Genomic DNA, 24,075 nt, shown 5'->3' with positions numbered 1-24,075 from the left:
GAACAATCTGTTGACTGAAAACTCCCGATTTATACCGATCTTTTTCCACACGTTGGTATTTATCTACGCAGATGTGTTTTTGGCCATATATTTGAGCAATTTTGCTCAAAACCCCAACACAACTTCCAGTTGTAGGCACATCTCACATCTGCGCAAATGTCCTGTCCATACGCTACGATCTTTCTGTGTAGATGCGCCACGGCCACATGACTCTCGATCGGTCGGCCAGCGATTTTGTGTAATAATGCCGCTTGCTGTTTGAATTCAAGGTGTCTTTGAAATTGTCGAGTGGCCGTTAGCGGTCTGTGTGTTGGCGCGAAGTTGGTATGTTATTCGTTTGGAGCAGAAACTTTTCCAGTTATATTTCAGTACCTGTAGAGATAATAGTTTGATTTCAGTTATAGGTACATAGTGATTCATAACTATTTTAGTAGATAGTAGTATTTATGTTCGTTAGTAAGAATTGCTGGGAAAGTAGCTTTGTTTGTTATTACACTCGTTCGTGATTGATTGGGGCTAGAGTTGAGGAGCTGCAGTTAGAAGTAAAAATGACTCGCCAAGCAATATTTACACTATTAATGAATTTAGTTACCGGCTGAAGGATGTGAATCATTATTTCTCATCGTGTATGCGTAGTACTTGACGTGCATCGAAATTGTTTTGATGTTTTGACAGCTTGGAGTAGTTGATAGGTATAGTGTAAGCACAAGTATGTAAAGACGTTTAGCATATGGTTACATATCTATTTATGGTTTTCGTGAATGAGTTTGTTCAGGTATGTGACGCCTGACCCTTGTCGTGCAAATTGATGTTATACAGCTCCGCTTGCTCTCCCCCACCTTCGGTTCCTATCAGACGCTGACATAATATGCTTAATTTTTTACAGTGACACCCAACCGCGGTGAAAGATAGCGTTAAGTTGCACTCTGGTTATTGTGAGTAGGTAAGTTGTATTGTACAGAGTAATCGATGAAAATAGAGTGAAACAAGATTTCTAAATGAGATTATTGCGTATAAGGGTAGGCCTATTGTTGTTTAGTGTTGTTGTAAGAGAATGCAGTAGTATGATGTGATCTGTGTGGATATTTGGTTCATTAAGATGCGGTATGACAAATCAGAAATGAAACATTGTCAAGATTCTTCAACACTATATCTTTATCACGTAGTTTGCTACGAGCGTAGTACATATACCCTTGTGTGCTTTGGTCATTGTGGTGTGACTTTTACATTTCCAGTCAGCCGCCGTTTTTCTCCTGAAACGATATCACTTCCATCCAAATGATGTGCAGTTAGTTGAAATGCCGTAGTCCTATGTTATCCTGTATTCAGTACATAGACAAGTTCTGTATCATTTAATGTTTTACTTACGGACAGAAAGTAAACATACTGTCCAAAGATTAGTTTCATCCTGTAGTATATTCTGAGCAAACGCTGTATTGTCTACATAACTATTGCAACCTACATCACATTTGAATGTGCATACTATTGTTAATGGTTGTTCTCCCTCTAAAATTTTTATTCCAGGACCCTTTCTGCATTATCAAATTGGCTATTTGAAGATGTCCTATCAACAGATCTTTCTACATCTCTCTAGATACTCTGCAAGTCAACATATGCTGCATGGTGGAGGGCACCATGTATCACAACTACTTGTTTCCTTTCCTGAATTGCTTCAGTGTTTTCCTTCAGTCGGACCTGTTGTAGATACCAAACAATCAAGCTGTACTCAAGAATAGGTTGCACCAGCAGCCTATATGCAGGCTCCTTTATAGATGAACCACTCTTCCCTAAAATTCTCCCAATAAACCGAAATTGACCATTCACCTTCTCTGCCACAATTCTCACGTGCTGGTTCCATTTCATATCGGTTTGCACCTACGCCCAGATATTTAAATGACTTGGCTGTGTCAAGCTTGACACTAGAAATACTCTATCCAAACATAACAGGTTTTTTCTTCCTACTCATTCACGTTAAGTTAAATTTTTCCACACTTAGAGCTGGCTGCCATTCATCACACTAACTGGAAATTTTGTCCAAGTCGTCTTGTTTCTTCCTACAGTCACTCAACTTTTGACACTTCGCTGTACAATGCAGCATCATCAGCAAACAACTGCAGACTGCTGCCCACCCAGTCATTTATGTATGTAGAGAACAATAGTGGTCCTATTACCCTTTCCTTGGACACTAATGATACCTTTGTCTTTGTTTGATGAACACTCACAGTAAAGGACAACATACTGGGGTCTATTATCTAAGAAGTCTTTGAGCTACCTACATATCTGAACTTATTCTATATGGTTGTACCTTTGGTAACAGCCAACAATGGAGCATCGTGTCAAATGCCTTCTGGAAGTAAAGAAATACTGAATCTGCCTGCTGCCCTCCGTCCATAGTTCCCAGTATATCGTGAGAAGGGAAATATGAGTTTTGCCCAAATGTTGCTTTCTAAACCCGTGATGACTTGTGGATGTAAGCTTCTGTCTCAAGAATGTTTATTATATTCAAACTGAGAATATGTTTAAGGATTCTGCAGCAAACAGAAGCTAGGGATATTGGTCTGTTATGTTGTTGGTCCATTCTTTCACACTTCTTATACATTGGTGTCATCTGTGCATTTTCCCAGTCACTTGGGACTTTGTGCTGGGTGATTTTACATAGTATCAGAATTTTCTTAGTTTCTCTGCCAGATCTTTTAAGGAGTAACTGTGGTAGTTCTATGCTTCACGCATAGATCTTTTCACAGATGCACGAATCTCTGCTAATCTTTGCTTGTTGTCATTTGTCCGTCCCCTTTTCAACCGAGAGTGCAACACCCTCTGTTTCCTCAGTCTCTTCTGAATTTTGTTAACCATTCTGGGTCTTTTCCATCCTTTATACACTTTCTATGCCCATAACTTTCCAGACCATGATTTACATTCCGCTTCAATTGTGCCCATAATTCCTCTACACCAATCTTACAGGAATTAGATGCCAGTTCACTGTGTAAGTGGAATGCTAACGACTGCGTATCTGCTCTGTTTAACAGAAACTCTCTCCAAGCCTTCTTGACTGATACATTAACTCTTGGAATCACAATTGCTGTAATGCCATTACGATCGCTAATCCCCATTTATATATTGGCATTGTCGATAAGGTCCGAGCTGTTTATAGCTACATGGTCTGGGGTATGTCCATTGTGTGTGGGCTGCCAAGCTAGCTGCTCATTTTCAGATAACATGTTCAAAAGCATTTTGCTTGACTGTTTGCTGTAGGCCTACCCCACCGCAATGAATCTGTAGACATCGCAATCTATACTCGGCAGAGGAACTCTGAATCAAGTTTAAAAGAATGGTTGGCTCTGCACTGGATGTATATGTTCCCAGTAGAACAGTTCGTATTGGTAGGGAACCTTCATGGTATATAGTCACTGTAAAAAAAAAGCTTCTGAAGAAACAATTACTGCACAATAGGTGAATAAAAAATAAAGCATAGGCTTATAGATATATGCTGTATGAAAAGCATTTGGCTGTCAAGAGATCAGTGCTTGAAGCCTTAAATGACTGCCGTAGCTAAATATTGTCAAGTGATCTTTCACAAAATCCAAAGAAATTCTGGTTGTATGTAAAGGCTGTTTGTGGCACCAAAGTTAGTGTCCAGCCCCTACCAAATTAGACAGGAACTGAAATTAAGAGTAGCAAGACAAAAGATCAATGCTTAACTCCATTTTCAAATGTTCCTTTACAAAGGAAAACACAGGAGAATTGCCCAAATGTAATCCTCATATCACTGAAAAGATGAATAAAATAATTATTGGTGTTGGTGGTGTTGAGAGACAGCTGAAATCATTAAAATTGAACAAAGTTCCATTTCCTTATGGAACCTGTCAGTTTCCATACTGAATGTGCAGCTGAGTTAGCCCCTCTTCTAACTATAATCTGTCGTAGATCTCTCAAACAAAAAAACTGTGCCCAGTTCTGGGGAAAAGGCGCAGTTCATACCCTAAAACTGTGTCCAATATCCTTGACATTGATTTGTTGTAGACTCTTACAACATATTGAGAGTTCAAAGTTTCTTCTAACTGGACAGCATGGTCTCTATATTTATGTGCTACTGACAGTAGACTATGTTTGAATGACTTTAGAACTGTCAGAGTGGAATCTGGTGGTGGGTTGAAGCATTGAGCAATTAACTTGCTTTCACCTACTGGATTAGTTACAAATCTATGTATCCAATCTTCAGGCATTCTTTTGTACCACTGCATTTCAGAAGCTTATATTCTCTTCTTGTTTGAACTGTTTATCACTTATGTTTCACTCGCACACAAGGCTATGTACCAAATGAGTAAATTCAGAAGAGATTTACTAATATTTAAATATATTTTGATAGTAACAAATTTCTCTCTTCTTTTTTCTCAGAGATGCTTTCCTTTCTAGTGTTAGTTTGCATTTTGTAGCAATTCTACTTCTCTCATCAGTTATTCAGTTTCATTTCCTAACCTAATTCTCTCATTATCACCATATTTAATTTGACTACATTCCATCAACCGTATTTTACATCTGATCTACGTCTATATACTGTAGGCAGCTCAGAATGCCTATAGATAAGGCAGGGAAACAGTCCTTCCCTTCACTCACTTCTGCACAATGGCTGCCTGCAGCCTATGATACTGGTTGTTTGAAAAATATTGTGTTGCCCATAGAGATATCTAAATATCTACATACCTTTGAACATGTCCAATCCATTCACCCATAACTCCCTACTCAAATTTTGCAGTTATGTGTTCCATGTATCATTTGAGTGAAAACTGAATATAATCTATATTGAAATGATGTGGAAAGAGTTGCTTTAGAGAGGACATATGTAAAAGATTAGTGTTGACATTAATGAACACATTTAGCCCTACTCATGCTACTACACTGAATATTTTTTTTTAAATCAATGGAATATGAGTTGTCCAGGTGAAATAATTTTAAGTTCTCTTTAAAACTTTTCTTTGCTTTTATGTCATTGGTCAAATAAACGAATAAAATAGCATAGTCCATATCAATTCCGGCAGGCTAGGAAAAAATCTTACCTTCATAGACTTGGATATTATTGAATTTAGCGTATGTTAAAATGAAGGACTAAGTAGGGAACACGTTTTTTTTTTTTTTTTTTTTTTTTTTTTTTTTTTTTTTTTTTCCCCCCCCAATACAAAATTTCTGCTCTGAGATACAACTCTCCAAAGATGACCTTGTGCATACCATTTTGAATATGCAAATTTTGGAAAAAAATTTAAAATGCTGTATCTCTGGATCGATTCTAGGTATTTTGTTGGGGTTTTTAATTCGAAAGATAATTGCTTTATGATTACAAAGAAATCCTCAATTTGGGCTTACCTGTCAAAGTTCTTTTACTACAGTGTTCTGAACTTTATAATTTATGTAAAGTTTTTTTAAATGCCAATCCATAAAATTTTGATTTTTTTCTGTTGATTAGTACCATATAGTTCTACATTCCCTGAAAAGGAGAGCGTCCATTTTGACGTTGAACATGTTTTATAAAAAATTGAAATTTTTGCCTTACGTAAAACATGTTTTATTATCACATAATAGGCTCATAAAAATAAAAAACCGGCCTTATTTAACATAATTTTAGTTTTGAAAGATGAGTAAGAGACTCATTTTTTAAAGCATTTTAAATGGTTCCAAAATGTATGTGAAAGGTCCAAAGACTTTAAGGTTTCAATTTATACAACTTTGGTGCACTCTGTTTTGTACTGAAATAAGCCAGTTAATCTTTTTCTGAGGCTGTTTCTCCCATGTACATATTATTTCACATGCAATCTAGATCATCAGACAGGTTATCTTCCTTTCTCAGTTTCTTGTGGTGTTTGTGTTCCTACCTACAAATGTGTGTTATGTCTGAAAACTGGTGCAATGGGATGTACCCTCAGCCATTTACCTCACATTGGTTTGCAGAGTATAGATGTACATGTAGAAATCTTGGAGTGTCACCTTGAGCTTAATGTAGGGGATATGTCTCTTTTTATTAATCATTGCATCCGTCTCCATAGCTGAGTGGTCAGCACAGTGGAATGCCACGCCAAGGGGCCTGGGTTAAATTCCTAGCTGGGTCAGGGACTTTCTCCGCTCAGGGACTGGATGTTGTGTTGTCATCATCATTTTATCCCCATTGACATGCAAGTCGCCGAAGTGTCATCACTTAAAGACTGGCAACTGGTCTACCCGTGGGAGACCCTAGCCACACGACATTTCATTAATCTTTGCAGAATCACTCATAGAAAAAACTATCATTCTCTATTTTGCGACATACTGCTTCTTAGTTCGTTGCTGTTTTTTCTCACATTGGCTACTTTATTGTCTTCCCTAATGACAGTAACTGTGTTGGCTGTTTCCACGCAAGTGGTCTAAACTTTTATAATTTTTCGAAGTGGGATGGTGGCAGTTGTACAACACTGTGACATCTTCATACTAGTAAAAAAGATGCTTTGTAATACAGTTGCTCCAACACAATTAGTAGCAAACATATTGTGATGGAGACAAATTGAGGCATGAATTACTTATAAATTCTAGGAGATCATTGTGCAAAGATACTTAGTGTTGTTATTGATCAAATAAATGATAGTATAATAGTCTTTTGTGTTTTTCTTACCGTATTGAAGATGAGTGCGGAAAGTGGTTTGAAAAGAAAGAAAAATACATTAAGAAAACAGAAAATAAAGCGAAAACTAATGACTGGTGAGTACAGAATCATCGAGCCTGACCCAGATCTCAAAAGTTCAATTTGGTCAGTGTTTAAGCCTGTAGGAGGTGGTGATGGCAACAGTGCCGCCTGTCTTTGTTGTGTGGAGTGCAATGCACTTTACTTGCATGGTAAAGGGTCATGTGACACTTTGCATATTTCACACCATTTGTGTGTGTCTAACACACGGGTGGCATGTGTTGACCAAAAATGCCTTCCCAGTTGTTCTCAGGGCAAATTTACTGGCAAATGCGCGGTTGTGTGTCCACGAGAAGCTATTAGAAGTGAAGGATTTTTGGGTGTGGCTCAGATTAGTAGACACTGCAGTGACTTATGGAAAAATTATACGTAGAACCTTCTAGGCCGCATCCCACTACTCTCTAACGACACATCACAAAAGAAGCAAAAAACCTTAGAAAGGAAATAACTGAAGTAATTTTTTATGTGAATGAAGGTGAATGCTCAACGACCAGATATGTGGACAATCTCACAAGGAGAGCCTAAAACACTTGAAAATATCAGAGAGGAATTGGAAGATTTATCTCCCTTGGTATTCATGAGAAAAGTCTTGTCAAAGATGTACGTTTTATGACTGACTAAGGTGCCAACATTACTGCCGCTCTTTGTAGATATTCTACACTGATTTGTTCCTATCACATTCTGAACAGAATACTAAGAAATGTATTTAATACTCCATATATCTCATCCAATTGCTCACAACTATTTTGTTCCGACTTCAGTGAAGGAACGTGTGACATTTGTAAAGCAAAGTGGCCTTGTTCATACAGGGTGTATATGACCCGGGAGATCCGGGAAAAACCTGGGAATTTTTTCATCCGGGAGAAAACTGGGAAAAACCCGGGATTTTTTTAGAATTCCGAGAATTTTTCATTGTTTTAGTTTTCAGTTAAATTTTTGTAACATTGACTGGTAAGAACCAATACTCTAACAAAGGATATTACTGTATTTCGCTACTGCAGAATAATACTGCAGCAATAAAACTTGAAAGAGAGAAAAAGAAACGAAAATAAAACTAAGTTGCCAAGGAAATGCGCCATATACAGCAACAAAACACAGTTCTCACAAAAGCGTCTGCCAACAGCAAAATGTCAACGGCTTTAGGAAGACTATGCAATGCTTCATAACAGCAAGTTGCCTTCAATGAGCCTGACGTCACAACTGCTTACAGTAGATTCATTTGAGCAGTTGCGAGCGAGCTCTTGCGCATGCGCAGTTGAGTCGCGTATGACTAGAACCTTCTCCCGCTTTTTTGCTAGAGCGCTACACTGGTAAGGGCCAGTTGTACAGTTCCAGGCTAGCAGCCGCTAAAGTTCTGTTGTGGGAGCAGCGCGGAAAATGCATTGTACAAACACCTAATAACGCCTAACTGGGGAAAAAAAAGCGAGATACCGTAACTAAAACAGTGATTGTGGCAGGGTTAGTCAAGTTAATCGGAGAAAAAGTTTTAACCATGGCAGGAATAGTTACAGAATTAGTGATGACAAGATTGATTGTTAGAACGAGGAAGGAGAAGAAACGGGGACATCACACAAATTATGGAAGAATATGAAGACTCCAAATTTATATAAAAATTTCGTACTACTGCTTCAGATGCTAGAGTGTATGAATGAAATGTGAAACTATTACTTAACGTGAAACGTTTTGCTTGTAGTAGGCCTAAAAGGCATTTGATATTGGTACTTCGTGATTATATTCCGTCGTGTTATAAATATGACTATTAGTGCCAAAACAGTGTCGTTTATTGGGTGTGTGTTAAAACTGCTGCAATATTAGGCAGACCTATTTCGTGACAAAATACACGTAATCAGATCGAGAAAGCACACCAGTCTTGGGCTCTATTCTATTTTCAGTATTAGACAACATTTGGTTTTTTCATGTAGCAAAAGTTGACGAACTTTGATGAACTAATAGATTTGGTTTTTTCATGTAGCAAAACGTTTGACGAACTTTGATGAGCTGATAGATTCTTACCGAAAAGGAAAGCACGCCATGTAAAGCTGTACTGAGGTTAGTGAGAAAAACAATGCAAGGACTTTTTTAAGGACTGAAGAAATGTGTACTGTCTAGCTCATCTATTGTCTTGACTGGATTTTTTGTATCCTATATTTAATTTTATGTCCCACAAAACATGAAGTTATTAGCTAACAGGCAATAAAGAGTGCAAATTTTCTGAAGAGTTACTGTTCTCCCTGTTACGAATAATCCCATCCAGTATTTATTGAGAGTTTTTTTAAACAGGGCAGGTTGTCGAACCGGCCGATTGGGAGCAGGAAAGGCACCACAGGAAATTTTAATTTCCACTGTCCTGAATATAGTGTGATGGCACCCACTACAAAATGTTACATGTTTGAGTTCCACAGAGCGAAATACAGTGATGTGCGATAGAATGCTGTGTGAATAGGCGTGGGGCTGCACTTTGGCACATTTAAGACCAAACAATATGTCTTACATTTCAAATGGCTCTGAGCTCTATGGGACTTCTTAGGTCATCAGTCCCCTAGAACTTAGAACGACTTAAACCTAACTAACCTAAGGACAGCACACATCCATGCCCGAGGCAGGATTCTAACCTGCGACCGTAGCGGTCGCGCGGTTCTAGGCTGTGGCGCCTAGAACCGCTCAGCCACCCTGGCCCGCTTCTTACATTTCCTCAAACACATATGTTTTATGTATCAGACTTTTCAGAAAGAAGTGCGCTACAAAACGGTCATTTTTTGGAAAGTCGATTTTTTAAATTTTTGGTGTCCTACCTCAAAAGCTCGAGGGAGGGGGGAGCGCCACTATCTAGTATTGCCCCGGTTCGGAAATATCGCAGATCCGGTACAGATCTACAGAGCAATCATAAGTTGTAATGGGAAAATAGGTAGTCTCATGTGACCCGTGTTTACATTCAGTGATTTTGCTGTTTCCTTTTCGTTTATTGCTCTTACTTCAAATGAAAACAAAACTGATTTCTGAGGTGAATTACATAATTGCGGAAGGCTAAAATGTGTTGTTAGTTTCAGATTTTATTTTATTTCCCCATTCTGACAGTCGAGCATTAATCGCATTGCAGAACAATGAAGTTATTTTCGTCGATTTGCTAAAGAAATTTGGTTTTTATTAATCTTTTCCACTGAACCAGCCAATTTATTTGAAACGGACTGTTTAATTCCACACTATTGGCTGGTTGCAACTGTTTACGCTGCATTTCAGGTGCATGTTTTCGTCTCCTAGAACGTATGGCATTATGCCATAATAAAGAACCATACATGAGATAATACGGTACTGGTACTCCAAGAAAATTCACATACGAATCTGGACATGTGCATTTTAAGCCGAATTATGCATTTTAGTACAGTTCACGAAATACCCGTGCTCTTAGAGTATCCTCTGTCTTGTTTCTTTTATGACATTATGTAAGACGCTTGTTATCAGGTGCACTCTGGCAAGTGCTGAAACGATCCTATTTCTAACAGGTCGCGGGAAAATATTGAGAATGGTGGTTTGAAAAGCATTACTTTCAAAGTAAATTTCCTTTTACGCAATATGAACTATGTGGGAGAATGTACGATGAATTTCATAAATCCCAGAGCTTTTGACTCTTCATTTAAAAATCAACTCTTTGAGTACGATGATTTAGAAAAATTTCGAGCCCAGAAGATCTAACAGTTATGTCGTTCTCAAACATTTTACTGGCACATTTGTGTGATGTATCTTAAAGTGTAACATGTGCAAAAAGGGGCAATATTATATGTGAAAGCTTTTCTTTTCTTGTAGCAACACCATGTATATTAATTTAAACCATTAACTTTCCCTATTTGTGTGTTCGTGTTACATAGCAGTGATCTTGCTTTTGGCAGACATCATCACGCGTCCTATTTTCTGAATAACTTCTGTCATTGGCTGGCGACATCATGTGACGTGAGCTATGACTGGCTTACAAAAGCGCATCGCAATCACGATTTCAATGCTTCGGAAAGTAATATGCGGTGTTTGGTGGAATTTGAATTTATATTTTTGTAATATGGAAATATGTAGTGTACATGTTGCTGCACGTCAGACATCTTCCCAAAACGTGTTTGGTTCCCTGAGTTTCGTTTTCTAAACTGCTGGGAAATTCTATGCCCGTGTATAAAACCATAACCATTCAAGACTGATAAGTTTTACAGTTCCGAGGAAAAGTATACTCTCACTTAACACGGAAAAAGTGTATTTTCATCCGGGAGGAAATGTAATTTTAACTGAGGATTACGGAAAAATCCGGGAATTTTTTTCCACGTCCACGTATACACCCTGTCATAGCCTAGAGAGAACACTGGAGCAGCCAGACGATACTTGCTGGAACCCTCGAGTGACCGTGCTTGAATTTATCAGAAGGCAATATTCTGTACTGTGTAATAATGCTCTTTGAGAAATGAAAAACAGAGAGGGAATAGAAGGAATTGACACCACATTGGACAGACTGATTTCTGTTCTGACGATATGTACGCTGTGGTATTTTTATAATAAACTGATAATGTATATATTAACATATAAATTATTCCAAGAGTTGTAAAGTAGAGATTCTCACATCTCTTCAAGAAGACTTCAAAAGAACTGGAAATGGGGAAAAAATTGCTTGCTTTGCTCTCCTGTTGCCATGGAAGATGATGCTCCTGAAACACTTAAACAGGGTGTATACGAACCGGGAGATCTGGGAAAAACCTGGGAATTTTTTCACCTGGGAGAAAATCAGGAAAAACCCGGGAATTTTTTAGAATCCCGGGAATTTTTCGTTGTTTTACTTTTCAGTTACGTTTTTGTAATTTTTGACTGGTAAGGATCGATACTCTAACAAAGGATATTACTGTATCCTGCTACTGCAGAAAAATACTGCAACAATAGAACAAGAAAAAAAATATTAAAATAAAACATAAATCACATAGGAAATGTGTCATATACAACAACAACAACAACAACAACAACAACAACAACAACAAAACACAGTGTTCATACAAGCTGTTTGCCAACAGCAAAATGTGTTAAAGGCTTTAGGATGTCTATGCAATGCTTCATAACAACAAATTGCCTCCGATGAGTGTGATGTCACAACTGTTTACATTAGATTTGTTTTAGTAGTTAAGAGTGGGCTCATGCGCACGCGCAGTTGAGTGGCGTATGATTTGTACCTTCTCCCCCTTCTGGCTACATAAATGTGGCTGTTGGCTGTGTAAGCAGTCGCAGCTAGATGCAACCAGGAAAAATTTACCGCTGCGCCTAAGCTGCCAGACTCACGCATGCACAGCAGGGTTGGGGGACAAACCAAGGTATCTGACCCGGGCAAGAATTGGGGGAGGGGGTCGCCAAATTCATCTTCTTGAGGGGGGGAAAAAAACCTTGTTTCACAAAGCACTTAGCATCCAGTGCACGATGGTCTGTCGATTACTCACACGATTTTGAAACGCATCCCTGTTGGTTGAACACACTCTAAGTTGATTTTTGAATGCGTGCATAGTGTACGTGATGTCTGTCAGGGGAATTCTCGTTTCATCTAGAAATAAACATTCCCACAGGCAGAAGGGGACTGGGCTATATGTGCTGAGTGGAGTAAAGTCGAAAGAGTTAACGCCAGTCGCTGTCTGATTATGTTGTTGATTGGATTTGCACTATCTCAGTATTACCCGCTTTGGAAATATTGTAGATCTGAGGGTGATGTGCAGAGCAGTCTGAGTTATAGTGGGGAAGTGTGTAGCCTCCACGTAACCCGTGTTTACGTTTAGTGATTTTGCTGTTTCCTCTGAATTCACTGCTCTTACGTCAAATGAAAACAAAAAAATTTCTATGGCCGGGAGCTATCAAGTGAATTAAAATACATTCACATAATTACGGAAGGCTAACATATGTTGTTAGTTTCAGATTTTATTTTATTTCCACTTTTCTGACAGTCATGCATTAATCACCTTCTAGAACAAGGCAGCCAATGTGTTTGAAATGAAGTGTTTAGTTCCACACTATTGGCTTATTTCAACTGCTTGCTGCATTTTAAGTGCACGTTTTCATCTTATAGCACATGTGGCATTATGCCATAGTAAAGAATAAAAACTGAGTTAATACAGTACTGGTACTCAAAGAAATTTTACATCCCAAACCCCACACTGAAAAGCTTAATATCAGGTGGATGCCAACTTCATTGGGAATCTGGATATACAAATGTGCTCTTTAAGTATGCACTTTAAATGTGCCATTTTAGTATGGTTCAGGAAATTCCGATACTCTAGGAGTATCCTCTGATGTCTTGTTTCTCTTATGACATAATGTAAGATCTTTCAATGTTTTACATGTACGTACATACGGGCTTCCTACACCATGGTAGCTGTCTGTTACCCCCGGAAACCATCCTTGTGACCATTGATGCCACTTCCTTATACACAAATATTCCGCATGTCCAGGGCCTCGCTGCGATGGAGCACTTCCTTTCACGCCGATCACCTGCCGCCCTACCTAAAACCTCTTTCCTCATTACCTTAGCCAGCTTCATCCTGACCCACAACTTCTTCACTTTTGAAGGCCAGACATACCAACAATTAAAGGGAACAGCCATGGGTACCAGGATGGCCCCCTCGTACGCCAACCTATTCATGGGTCGCTTAGAGGAAGCCTTCTTGGTTACTCAGGCCTGCCAACCCAAAGTTTGGTACAGATTTATTGATGACATCTTCATGATCTGGACTCACAGTGAAGAACAACTCCAGAATTTCCTCTCCAACGTCAACTCCTTTGGTTCCATCAGATTCACCTGGTCCTACTCTAAATCCCATGCCACTTTCCTTGACGTTGACCTCCAACTGTCCAATGGCCAGCTTCACACGTCCATCCACATCAAACCCACTAACAAGCAACAGTACCTTCATTATGACAGCTGCCACCCATTCCACATCAAACGGTCCCTTCCCTACAGCCTAGGTCTTTGTGGCAAACGAATCTGCTCCAGTCCGGAATCCTTGAACCATTACACCAACAACCTGAAAACAGCTTTTGCATCCCGTAACTACCCTCCTGACCTGGTACAGAAGCAAATAACCAGAGCCACTTCCTCATCTCCTCAAACTCGGAACCTTCCACAGAAGAACGCCAAAAGTGCCCCACTTGCGACAGGATACTTTCTGGGACTGGATCAGATTCTGAATGTGGCTCTCCAGCAGGGATAAGACTTGCTCAAATCCTGCCCTGAAATGAGATCCATCCTTCATGAAATCCTCCCCACTCCACCAAGAGTGTCTTTCCGCCGTCCACCTAACCTTCGTAACCTCTTAGTTCATCCCTATGAAATCCCCAAACCACCTTCCCTACCCTCTGGCTCCTACCCCTGCAACCGCCCCTGGTGTAAAACCTGTCCCATGCACCCTCCCACCACCACCACCTATTCCAGTCCTGTAACCCGGAAGGTGTACACGATCAAAGGCAGAGCCACGTGTGAAAGCACCCACGTGATTTACCAACTGACCTGCCTACACTGTGAAGCATTCTATGTGGGAATGACCAGCAACAAACTGTCTATTCGCATGAATGGACACAGGCAGACAGTGTTTGTTGGTAATGAGGATCACCCTGTGGCTAAACATGCCTTGGTGCACGGCCAAGCACATCTTGGCACAGTGTTACACCGTCCGGGTTATCTGGATACTTCCCACCAACACCAACCAGTCAGAACTCCGGAGATGGGAACTTGCCCTTCAGCATATCCTCTCTTCTCGCTATCCGCCAGGCCTCAATCTCCACTAATTTCTAATTTCAATTTGCCGCCGCTCATACCTCACCTGTCTTTCAACATCATCTTTGCCTCTGTATTTCCGCCCCGACTGACATCTCTGCCCAAACTCTTTGCCTTTACAAATGTTTGCTTGTGTCTGTGTATATACGGATGGATGTGTGTGTTGTGTGTGCGCGCGCGAGTGTATACCCGTCCTTTTTTCCACCTAAGGTAAGTCTTTCCACTCCCGGGATTGGAATGACTCCTTACCCTCTCCCTTAAAACCCAAATCCTTTTGTCTTTCCCTCTCCTTCCCTCTTTCCTGATGAGGCAATAGTTTGTTGCGAAAGCTTGAATTTTGTGTGTATGTTTGTGTTCGTTTGTGTGTCTGTCGACCTGCCAGCACTTTCATTTGGTAAGTCACATCATATATATATATATATATATATATATATATATATATATATATATATATATATATATATATATATATATATATATATATATATATGGCAGGTCGATAGACACACAAAATTCTAGCTTTCTAAACGTGTCTTGTGCCGTGTATCTCCGGCTACCTTTTGATTGACGATTTTGCCACCTATTGCAGTTCTCCATGGACATGTTTCATTGAGCGCCGTCTTCAGCGATGTCTCGGTCACCTTTACTCATGGAGAATCAACAATGGCTTTCGTTTTTAACCGTCTGTATGATTTTCTGGCTATGCAATTGGTTTTTCTCGCCTTCTTTACATCTTGAGCCTGTTGCTTTTCCGTTCGTTGAAGCTATGAAATTCCTGGGGCTCATGCTTGTTAGGAAACTCTCTTGGTCCTCCCATGTGCCTTACCCGGTAGCCCGCTGTACGCGGTCCCTCGGTGTCCTACGTATCCTTAATGTTAGTTCGTGGGGTGCAGACAGAACCACTCTCCTCTGTTTGTACCGATCCCTTGTCCATTAGAAACTAGACTATGGGTGCTTTGTTTGCGTCTGCACATCCAGCCCTCTTATGCCGTCCCAACACTATCCACCATCGTGGTATCCATTTGGCCACTGGCGCCTTTTACACTAGCCCAGTCGAGAGTCTGTCCGTCAAAGCTGCTGAACTACCACTGCCCTTCTGCTGTGACTTTCTCCTCAACGGGTATGCGTGCTGTTTGTCTGCCATGAGTGGCCACCCATCCTATGCCTCCTCCTTTGATGATTCCTTTGATCACAAGTATGAGGCATGTCCCTCTTCTCTGTAACCTCCTGGAGTCTGCTTTTGGCACTTTCTACAGCGGCTTAACTTCACACTACCTGCACCTTTCCCAGTGGGTTGAACCCTTCACCACCTTGGCTTTGTGAAGTGGCCCATATTAACCTTGGCTTTCATTTGTTTCCTAACATCACTACTCCAGCCTCTGTCTATTGCCTTCAGTTTCACGCCCTTCACATGGAACTTCGCAATAGTACCTTTGTATACACTGATGGCTCTTGGACTGACCGTGGGGTCGGGTGTGTCTGTCATTGGCACCCATGTCTTTCAATATCGGCTTCCGGCACACTGCTCAATCCATCCCTTAGTGCAGTGGATCCGGGAAAACTGTCACTTGGTCACTCGTGATGGACCCACTGTGATGTTTATGTGGGTTACTGGTTATGTCGCTCTGCCAGGAAACAAGGCTGCTGATGCTACTGCCAAGGCTGCAGTCCTCGTAGCTCAGCCCATTTGCCCCTATATTCCCTCCGATGATCTGTGTTGCCATCTGTCAGGAGGTGGTGTCACTTCGGCATTGCCATTGGTCCTCCCTTCATGGGAACAAGCTCCAGATCATTAAGCCTCTCCCAGCGGCTTGGACGAGCTCTCAACACTCTTGCTGGAAGGAGTTTGTTTTAACTAAGTTGCGTATAGGGCACTGTCTTTCTGGCCATGGCCATTTAAGTGGTGCTTCCCCATCACTTTGTGCACATTGCACCCAAGTGTTAGCTGTCCACCGTTTCCTGACGGAATGCCCATGTTTTGGCCATTTGCATTCGTGCTTGGGTTCGATATCTTCAGTTATCGGTCGTTTCAGCAAACAATGTGCAGGCTGTCGATCGTGTTTTACTTTTTATCTGTCATAATATGGTGAAGGACATTTAATTTTTGGCTCTGGATCTGAGTTTCTGTATGGTGTATTTTATAGCCCTTCCTCCACGTCCCTGTTTTTAGCTGTCTTCCCATACATAGATTGGGATGGACATGTAGTTGTTTCAAGATTTTAAACATGGCTGAAACAACAACTCTTGAAATTCTTCACGGTAAATAATAACATCAAACAGTCGCCACAGTTTAGCTGTTATCATTTACCGTGAAGAATCTAGTCGTTTTTAACTCCTTTGTCTTCGTATTCTATATTTTTGACTTGGTTGCATATGATCCTAGTTATTTTTGCGTGCACAGTAGCTCCTGACTTATCTCGTTGGTGATGTTTGAACTGATCCGCAGTCATTGCTGAATATTTTGCAGCACTATTTACAAAGTGTCCACGTGCATTAGCTACGATCTTTATTTCCTAGCCCAGAAATGTTTGCTGGAGGTAAACATCTTATCCTTCCATGCACAAGGCTTTGAATCGTACAGTGTTCCATTTTATGAATTGGAGTATTGCAATGCTTCATCAGTGTGTCAAGACACAGCCCCTGGACCCAATAAAATCCACAATCGTGTGTGAGCTCCTTAGTCCAGTATTACACTACCATATTTCTTTGTCAAAGATTTGATCAAAGATATGATCAAATATTTGTCAAATTTGTTTGACAAATATATTTGATGTGGTGCTAAAAAGGGGTATTACACTGTCATCATCATTTTTTGTCAAAGTTCAAGATGGCTGACAACAACAACTTGTTATTTTGCGCAGCAGTTGCATGTACCACAATAGCACTGTGTGTGCATTTGGAAGAGAAGTGGGGGGGGGGGGGGGGGGGGGGAGAAGAAACCTACCCGGTCACGCTGTGGATGTTACAATGAAACAATCAAAGCATTCAACAAAATTTATTATGTGAACTTTTAGTGGAGGACATAAGTCATACATAAATTACTTAAGAATGGATGAGCATGCATTTCAGTATTCGCTCAGTGAAGTGTCTCGTCTTATCACAAAGCACAATACTCACTTAAGAACTACTATACCTGCAGAAGACACTCACAATAAGATTAAGATTTCTTGCAACAAGGGAGTTCCTCTAGCTTACAGTACAGCAATCGAATACCACAGTGCACATTAACTAAAATACCTTAAATGTGTGAAGCAATTCATAAAGCACTAAAGGACCAATATCTGAAAGTAAATAAATGTTCAGTGCACTTTATGTGCATTAAGAACTATTTTTATCATAGATCAAAGTAATAATTCCATTTTGCCCCACAACTACCAAATTAATAGAAATGTATGAAGCTGATGAGGTGCTTTACAATGTGGAGCATCCTGAGTAGTGTAAAGTGCCTCATCGGCTTCATACATTTCCATTAATGTTGTAGTTGACGGCACACACAAATTAAACTTCGCAGCCGTGTTAACAACCACTGGTGACAGAACATTGCAACGATGCTAGCGCTACAAGTAGTAACATTTCACATTGCGGTGAACAGAAGACAGGCAACTTTTATGATCAAATCTACTGCAAGGTCGTAGATTTGATCATGTTTATTTGACGACAGGTGACATTTGACGAAGTTCCGTATTACACCATCAAATTTCTGTGACATAGATATTTGATATATCAACTTTGATGAAGAAATATGATATTGTAATACTGGTGTTAGCAATGACGGCATAAAACATCCTTTTTCACCCCCCCCCCCCCCCCCCCCCCAAATGACTGCCATTTCAGCTCTCCACAGACCATCTGATTCATTGGAATCTGCAGAGTGCAGTGATTCTGTACATTGCCAACATCTAATTGTGGAGGTCTTTGACATACAGAAGGCATAGCAGCCCAAACTGGGGTCCCTCAAGGATCGGTTCTGAGCATAACCGTTTTTGCCATCGCAATCAGTGGTATTGCGACTGCAGAGGGACCCATGGCTTCACTGTCGTGGGTCATTAATGACTTTTGCCTGTGCTGCAACTTTCCATCATCCGCATAGCCATTGCCAATCTAGGGGATCATACGAAAAGTGCATACTAGGATCCTGAATCATGGATTTCAGTTTTCTCCCATGAAAACTCGCATCATATACTGTAGTTGACTCAGGACTGTGCATTCACATCCAAAGATTTACCATGGCAAGTAGTTGATTCAAGTCATTGAAACTTCGAACTTTTTAGACCTTTTATTAATAGGTTTATTATGGTAAACATATGCTTACCATATGTAAACCAGATCAGGGCAAATTACCCTCAGATTTCTCAGTGACACCACCAGGGGTGCAGACTGTACCATTCCTCTCAAATCCTAAAAGATTTTATTTAATCCCATCTGGACTATGGGTTGTTGTGTACGGTTCGGCACCTCCATCAGTACTGTGCTTGTTTTGTTAGACCATGCCCACAATAGTGTTGCGTGGTTGGCAGCTTGGGTGTCCCATATGAGACCTGTCGACAGCCTACTGTTGGAAGCTGGTATCACATCACTGAGGGTCAGATGCAAGGAACTCTTGATCTATGCGGTCACTGTCAGATGCCTACCCATCTGTGTAATATGTCTTATGTTTAACAACCAACAGTTTAGACGTTTTCCAAATTGCCCAAAAATGGGCTGACCAGCTGGGGTACGATTGGAAGATCCATGCAGGACCTCAAACTGCTGCCTCTTGTCTATGCTCACAGAGTTCCCTCTTGGTGCCCCCACCCCATCTTGTGGGGTAGTCATGTGATTCGGATGGATCTCCCTTGTGGCACTAAGAAAAATGCTGATCGCACTATTTCTGACATCTGTTCAGTTCTCGGCGACGACCCAAATTAGACGTCTATCTAAAAGGATTGAAAGTCATTGATAGGATGAGTTTTGCTTTTGCACACCCAAGGGACATAAGAAGTGTTGTGTGTCAAGTACATGTAGAATTGGTTGCCATATAATGGGCTCTGCAGTACATTAAAACTCTTGGCACAAGGGATTTCATATTTGTAGTTACTCCACGAGCTGCTTAAAAGACCAGTTTCAGTGCTACTCCACAAAACCTTTTGTTCACTAACACTGGAGACCTGTTAGTTGGCTGCCACATCCCCGGAAAGACAGATATATTCACCCCGATACAGAGCCACGTGGGTATTCTGGGAAATTAACTCATTGGCAAATTAGCTAAAGAAGCAACCACAGAAGATAAACTTCATTTCTGGGCACAGACATACAGTTGCAATTACATCAGATTGTGAAGACCTGGGATATGGAATGACAGCAATGACGAACCTCAACAAGCTGAGAGCAATCAAGGGGATCACCAAGGCATGGCATGCTTCTCCAGGCCTCCTGGAAAGATGCCTTTGTACTGTGCCGACTGCATATCAGTCGCACCAAATTTACTCAAGAGTTCCTGTTGTCAAGAGGACTCCTCAATGCATCCGTGGTAGTCATCTCAAGATTGTCAATATTCTCTCAGAACGTGCCCTGCTAGCCAATCTGAGACGAGCAATAAACATGTCTACATCACTGTCAGATACTTGCAGATGATGGGTTAGCAGCTACCAAATTCCTACAGTGCCTGAGGCAAAGCGTATTTTATAACAAAATTTAATTGAACCTTCAAGTCTAGTGTAAGGTGTGGTTGTGAGGGGAGTACCTCCCGCTGCATTGCCCCCGAGTGGTATCTGGCTTTTTTATCCCTCCACACTGTCATGCATCTTTTAAATTTTTATGTTCATATTTTGACTATTCAAGCTAATTAGCTCTTTAGTCCATATAATGTGCATTCTCACCCAATTGTACCGTATTAACCAGAGTACGACCACCTTGATTATGAGACAACCCCCCCCCCTCCCTCTTCCCCTAAGAGGCCTCTTGTGAAAAATTTATTTTTAACATATTCTGACTAATTAGAATTCCAAACTGTTTTATTCACATAAAGTATCTGCCTAAAAGGTTAACATTATACCTGTTCTAAATGTATGCCATTTATTAATAGGTTACATTTTGATAGTACAAGGAGATATAAAATTTATGAAAAGAAATGGTGTACATTAATATGCAGACAATTTCCTTTTCTACAGTTTTTGCTTACTGACCCTTTCATTTGTGCTATCGTTATTTTTAATGATTATCATCCCCATTGCCCAGCCAAGAAAATTATATCTTTGTTATAACAAATATTTGGCTGTTCTTTTCAAATATGTTAACTATTTTCGAGTTTGTGATTACTGTAGGACCTGAGAACACAGCTGTTATTATCCAAATCAGTATTGAATTTCTCTTCTATACTGATGTGAGAATGTTACAATGTCTCTTTCTTATAAACATTTTGTCTGCCCACTGTTCTTTCATTGGCTGCTTAGAACCAGCAGCTGACAGCCCATTTTGCTCCTGTTGTACATCACATTGAGCGTCGAGAACACTGCAGCATGAAATACATAAGTGCACCACTGGCTTCTATCTAGACTTTCACTGTCACCTGCAGAAGTGAATACTCTTGAGTATTTGTGCAGTTTTAAAGTATGTTTAATTCTGACTACAAATGGATTCACGCAGACTGTAGGTTAAACGTGGTACATGTTCCTGAAAAGCCCAAGTATGTGGTATACATTCCCATGTTTGAAGAAAGACATAATTTGCTGTCTGCTTGTTACTCCCGTCCCTGCTTTCGTAGTTATCTGCCAAACTGATATCACTGTTTCCCCTCCAACCTTTCTGTAGTGCAAAGCTTGAGCAGCTGTGAAACAAGGACTGCAATATATTCCAAGGTACAAGTTGTGCGTAGCAAAAGCAACTAATACAGAAATAAAAGATTGCAATCATGATTCAGTCCAGTTCATGTACTTGCGCGTGTCCCATCTACTGACATCTGTTACTATCTCCAACTGCGGGTCTTATTGCCGGAATTTAATCTTACAGCAAAAATTACAGTTTGTTTTTAATTTGTTAGACATTTCATTCTTGATAAATTTTGTTCCTTTTTTCATCTGAATGTCAGCACCATGTTCTAAAACAGATTAGAAGCAGGTAACATTTTCACCTGGTATTCTAATTGTGAGCAGTGTCTGAATTTCTTATTTGAAACCTAGTTAGTAAATCATTAGTGTCTCCTAATAAAATAATATATTGTCTGGTTTCAGAAAAAATGTAATGTAGGTTGAAAAACAGAATTTTTGCTTTTGAATGTTATCTTCAATTAAAAAGCAGCATAATGTTTATACACAGAATCTATTACGTGTATGAAAACTTTTATTCCAAACCTGTTCAAATACAAGAGTTTGTAAGATGATAGAATTTGGTGCTATTTCCTCCCATGTTTTTCAAAATTATCAAATTTTAACCAGAGCAATTTAAATGTCACATGATTGTTCGAGCAACATCAATACCGTAGTGAATGCTTTGGCATATCGGGAAACTTTAGCCTATTCGAAGGCGAATTTCATTTGCGCAGTCTGCCCTTCCGAATTCTTAAAAATTAATGTACACATGACCTCAATAGCCAAAGCTTCATCTGTAGGCTAAATGTGAAACGATCCCTACATACCCTGTTAAATAACATAAAAATTTTAATCTCAGCAGCAGTAGTTTAATCTGTGAATATAAGATGACACTGTATTTTTTGACGGATGAATTGGGGGAAAAACCTCATCTTACAATCGGGTAAATTCAGTAGTTTCTTACCCCATTTTAGATGTACTGACTATAATGATCCTTCTTCGTGTATGATTCAGTGACCATTATAGTTTTTAGCTGCCTGGATTTTATATCATCTTTAACTATCTGCATAAAGCTACTGTCTCACAAATTTTCAACCATGATGACATGGCTACAGGCCTTGGAACTGAGAATTCTCCTTTTAACATCATTTTCCTGTGAATCGACAGACTGATAAGCAAGGAGTTTAGTCCTCTTAAACACATAACCGCCACCACTCTGGCGGGCCTTGTAGATAGAAGAATAAAACAAGTGGTGAATATCTTACGTTAAGTAATGGTTCAGCATGGCAATGGCAGAGCCTTTAGTTTGTTGGGAGGATGATTGTAAATCAGGCCTTTTCTTAATGTTGGAAAGGGACCTAGGAAAGAAGGGTGAAATGAAGATGGAAATAAAATTTTTGGAAAGTAACCAGGGGGTGGCTAGGTTAGTGTGGGAGAGGGCCATGGTTGGAGTATGAACTGGAAGACACTGATTCACTTCTTATTACAGAAAAAAGAAATAAATGTTGCTTAGACATTATTCTTATATGTGCAGGAGCCATGTATATTTATGTTTACTACTTTCCAGGAGACAAAGATGTATGTGAAATCAACTTACATACCAGTTCGAAGGCGGAAGAGGAGGAAGCGTTTCCCAGCAGCTATAATTGAAGATGACATGAACTCCAGTTTTTATTTGTTCAATGCTTTGAATGCTGACAGTATAAAGAAGTTCAAAGCAGACCAGAAATGTAATCCAAAAAAGAAAAGGAAGCCTAAAAAGTTGCAGAATAGTGTCCATTTTGATACAACTACTGTAAGTATCTTGTTTATATTGTGTTGACCTAATTCCAGTATCTCATTTTTGTAGGCTAAACTAATTCATTCACCCTGCATACAATTATAGTAGAATTTGTAAATATATCAGCTAAGTTGAATGTTCATTTTGACTGTACAATGCAGTTACAGAACAAATTTTCCCCAGGTAGATTTGAAAGCAGAGAAAGAGAACAGGAAAAAGAGTAAAATGAAGGGAACTATGAGGAAAGAGGGTGTTGCTGCAGTTAGCGATGTCACACACAGCCCAAACACAACATTTGATAGGTTACTTCGCAGTTCCAGGTAGTTTCAATGAAATTAAATAATAATTACATCATTGTTAACTTAGTTTTTCATGTACATGTTACTTTTGTGCTGCATTTACAAACTAAATTCTTAATGCATTATTTGTAATGATGTGTCTTAAAATACACAGATATAATACAGTCAATGAAACATTCATTTGAAAGTGCAGATTCCATCTCATTCACTCTCTAGTTGAGACTGTTAGGGAATTTCGTATTAATTAAAATGAAAGTAATTTGAGAAGAAAACAGTACAGTATAATAGGTTACTATTATTGATGCATGAAAAATGCTTAACCCTCTGCCAGGCACTATTCTGGGACTCCTGTGTTCGGGGACAAGGAGCTTGAAGGACAAAGGTTTTGAAATTGGCTATTATCTCATATTTTCAACTTAAGTAACCTAAACGTAACTAGTGGCTTTCATGGGAATCTGCCGAAGCAGAACATGAGGCTAAAAAAACAAAGGAATAAAATATAAATGACTGAAATTTTAAATCCACCACCGAACAGTTAGTTTTCAGTACATAAATTTTAGTGAACAGTAAATTTATGTAAAAAATGTCCCATTTCAAGACACTATTTTGGTGCTGGTGCCTTTCCCACTCACTTAGGATTACTGGAAGATATACATTGGGGGGGGGGGGGGGGGGGCAGAGAAGCAAAGTTGGCAGACCATGTTTGCATGGAATAAACAGATTGCATTGTGGCA

General features: G+C 39.8%; 1 protein-coding gene and 1 long non-coding RNA gene across 2 annotated transcripts in view; both read left to right on the top strand.

Moving 5' to 3' along the window:
- Window positions 1-183: 183 nt before the first annotated feature.
- On the top strand, window positions 184-23,304 carry LOC126187533 (uncharacterized). Its single transcript, XR_007537753.1, has 3 exons — window positions 184-324; window positions 22,830-23,057; window positions 23,226-23,304. It is a non-coding gene; the product is annotated as an uncharacterized LOC126187533 (long non-coding RNA).
- A 6-nt stretch (window positions 23,305-23,310) lies between these two features.
- The window catches only part of LOC126187531 (uncharacterized), a 144,463-nt gene continuing 143,698 nt past the window's right edge, over window positions 23,311-24,075 (top strand). The window contains exon 1 of the mRNA XM_049928673.1: window positions 23,311-23,362. The gene's annotated coding sequence lies outside the window, so the exon portion shown is untranslated. The remainder of the gene's footprint in view (window positions 23,363-24,075) is intronic.

This window comes from Schistocerca cancellata, chromosome 5 (genome assembly GCF_023864275.1).
Source record: "Schistocerca cancellata isolate TAMUIC-IGC-003103 chromosome 5, iqSchCanc2.1, whole genome shotgun sequence".
Taxonomy (NCBI): domain Eukaryota; kingdom Metazoa; phylum Arthropoda; class Insecta; order Orthoptera; family Acrididae; genus Schistocerca; species Schistocerca cancellata.
This window is presented reverse-complemented; position numbering and strand designations above follow the sequence as displayed.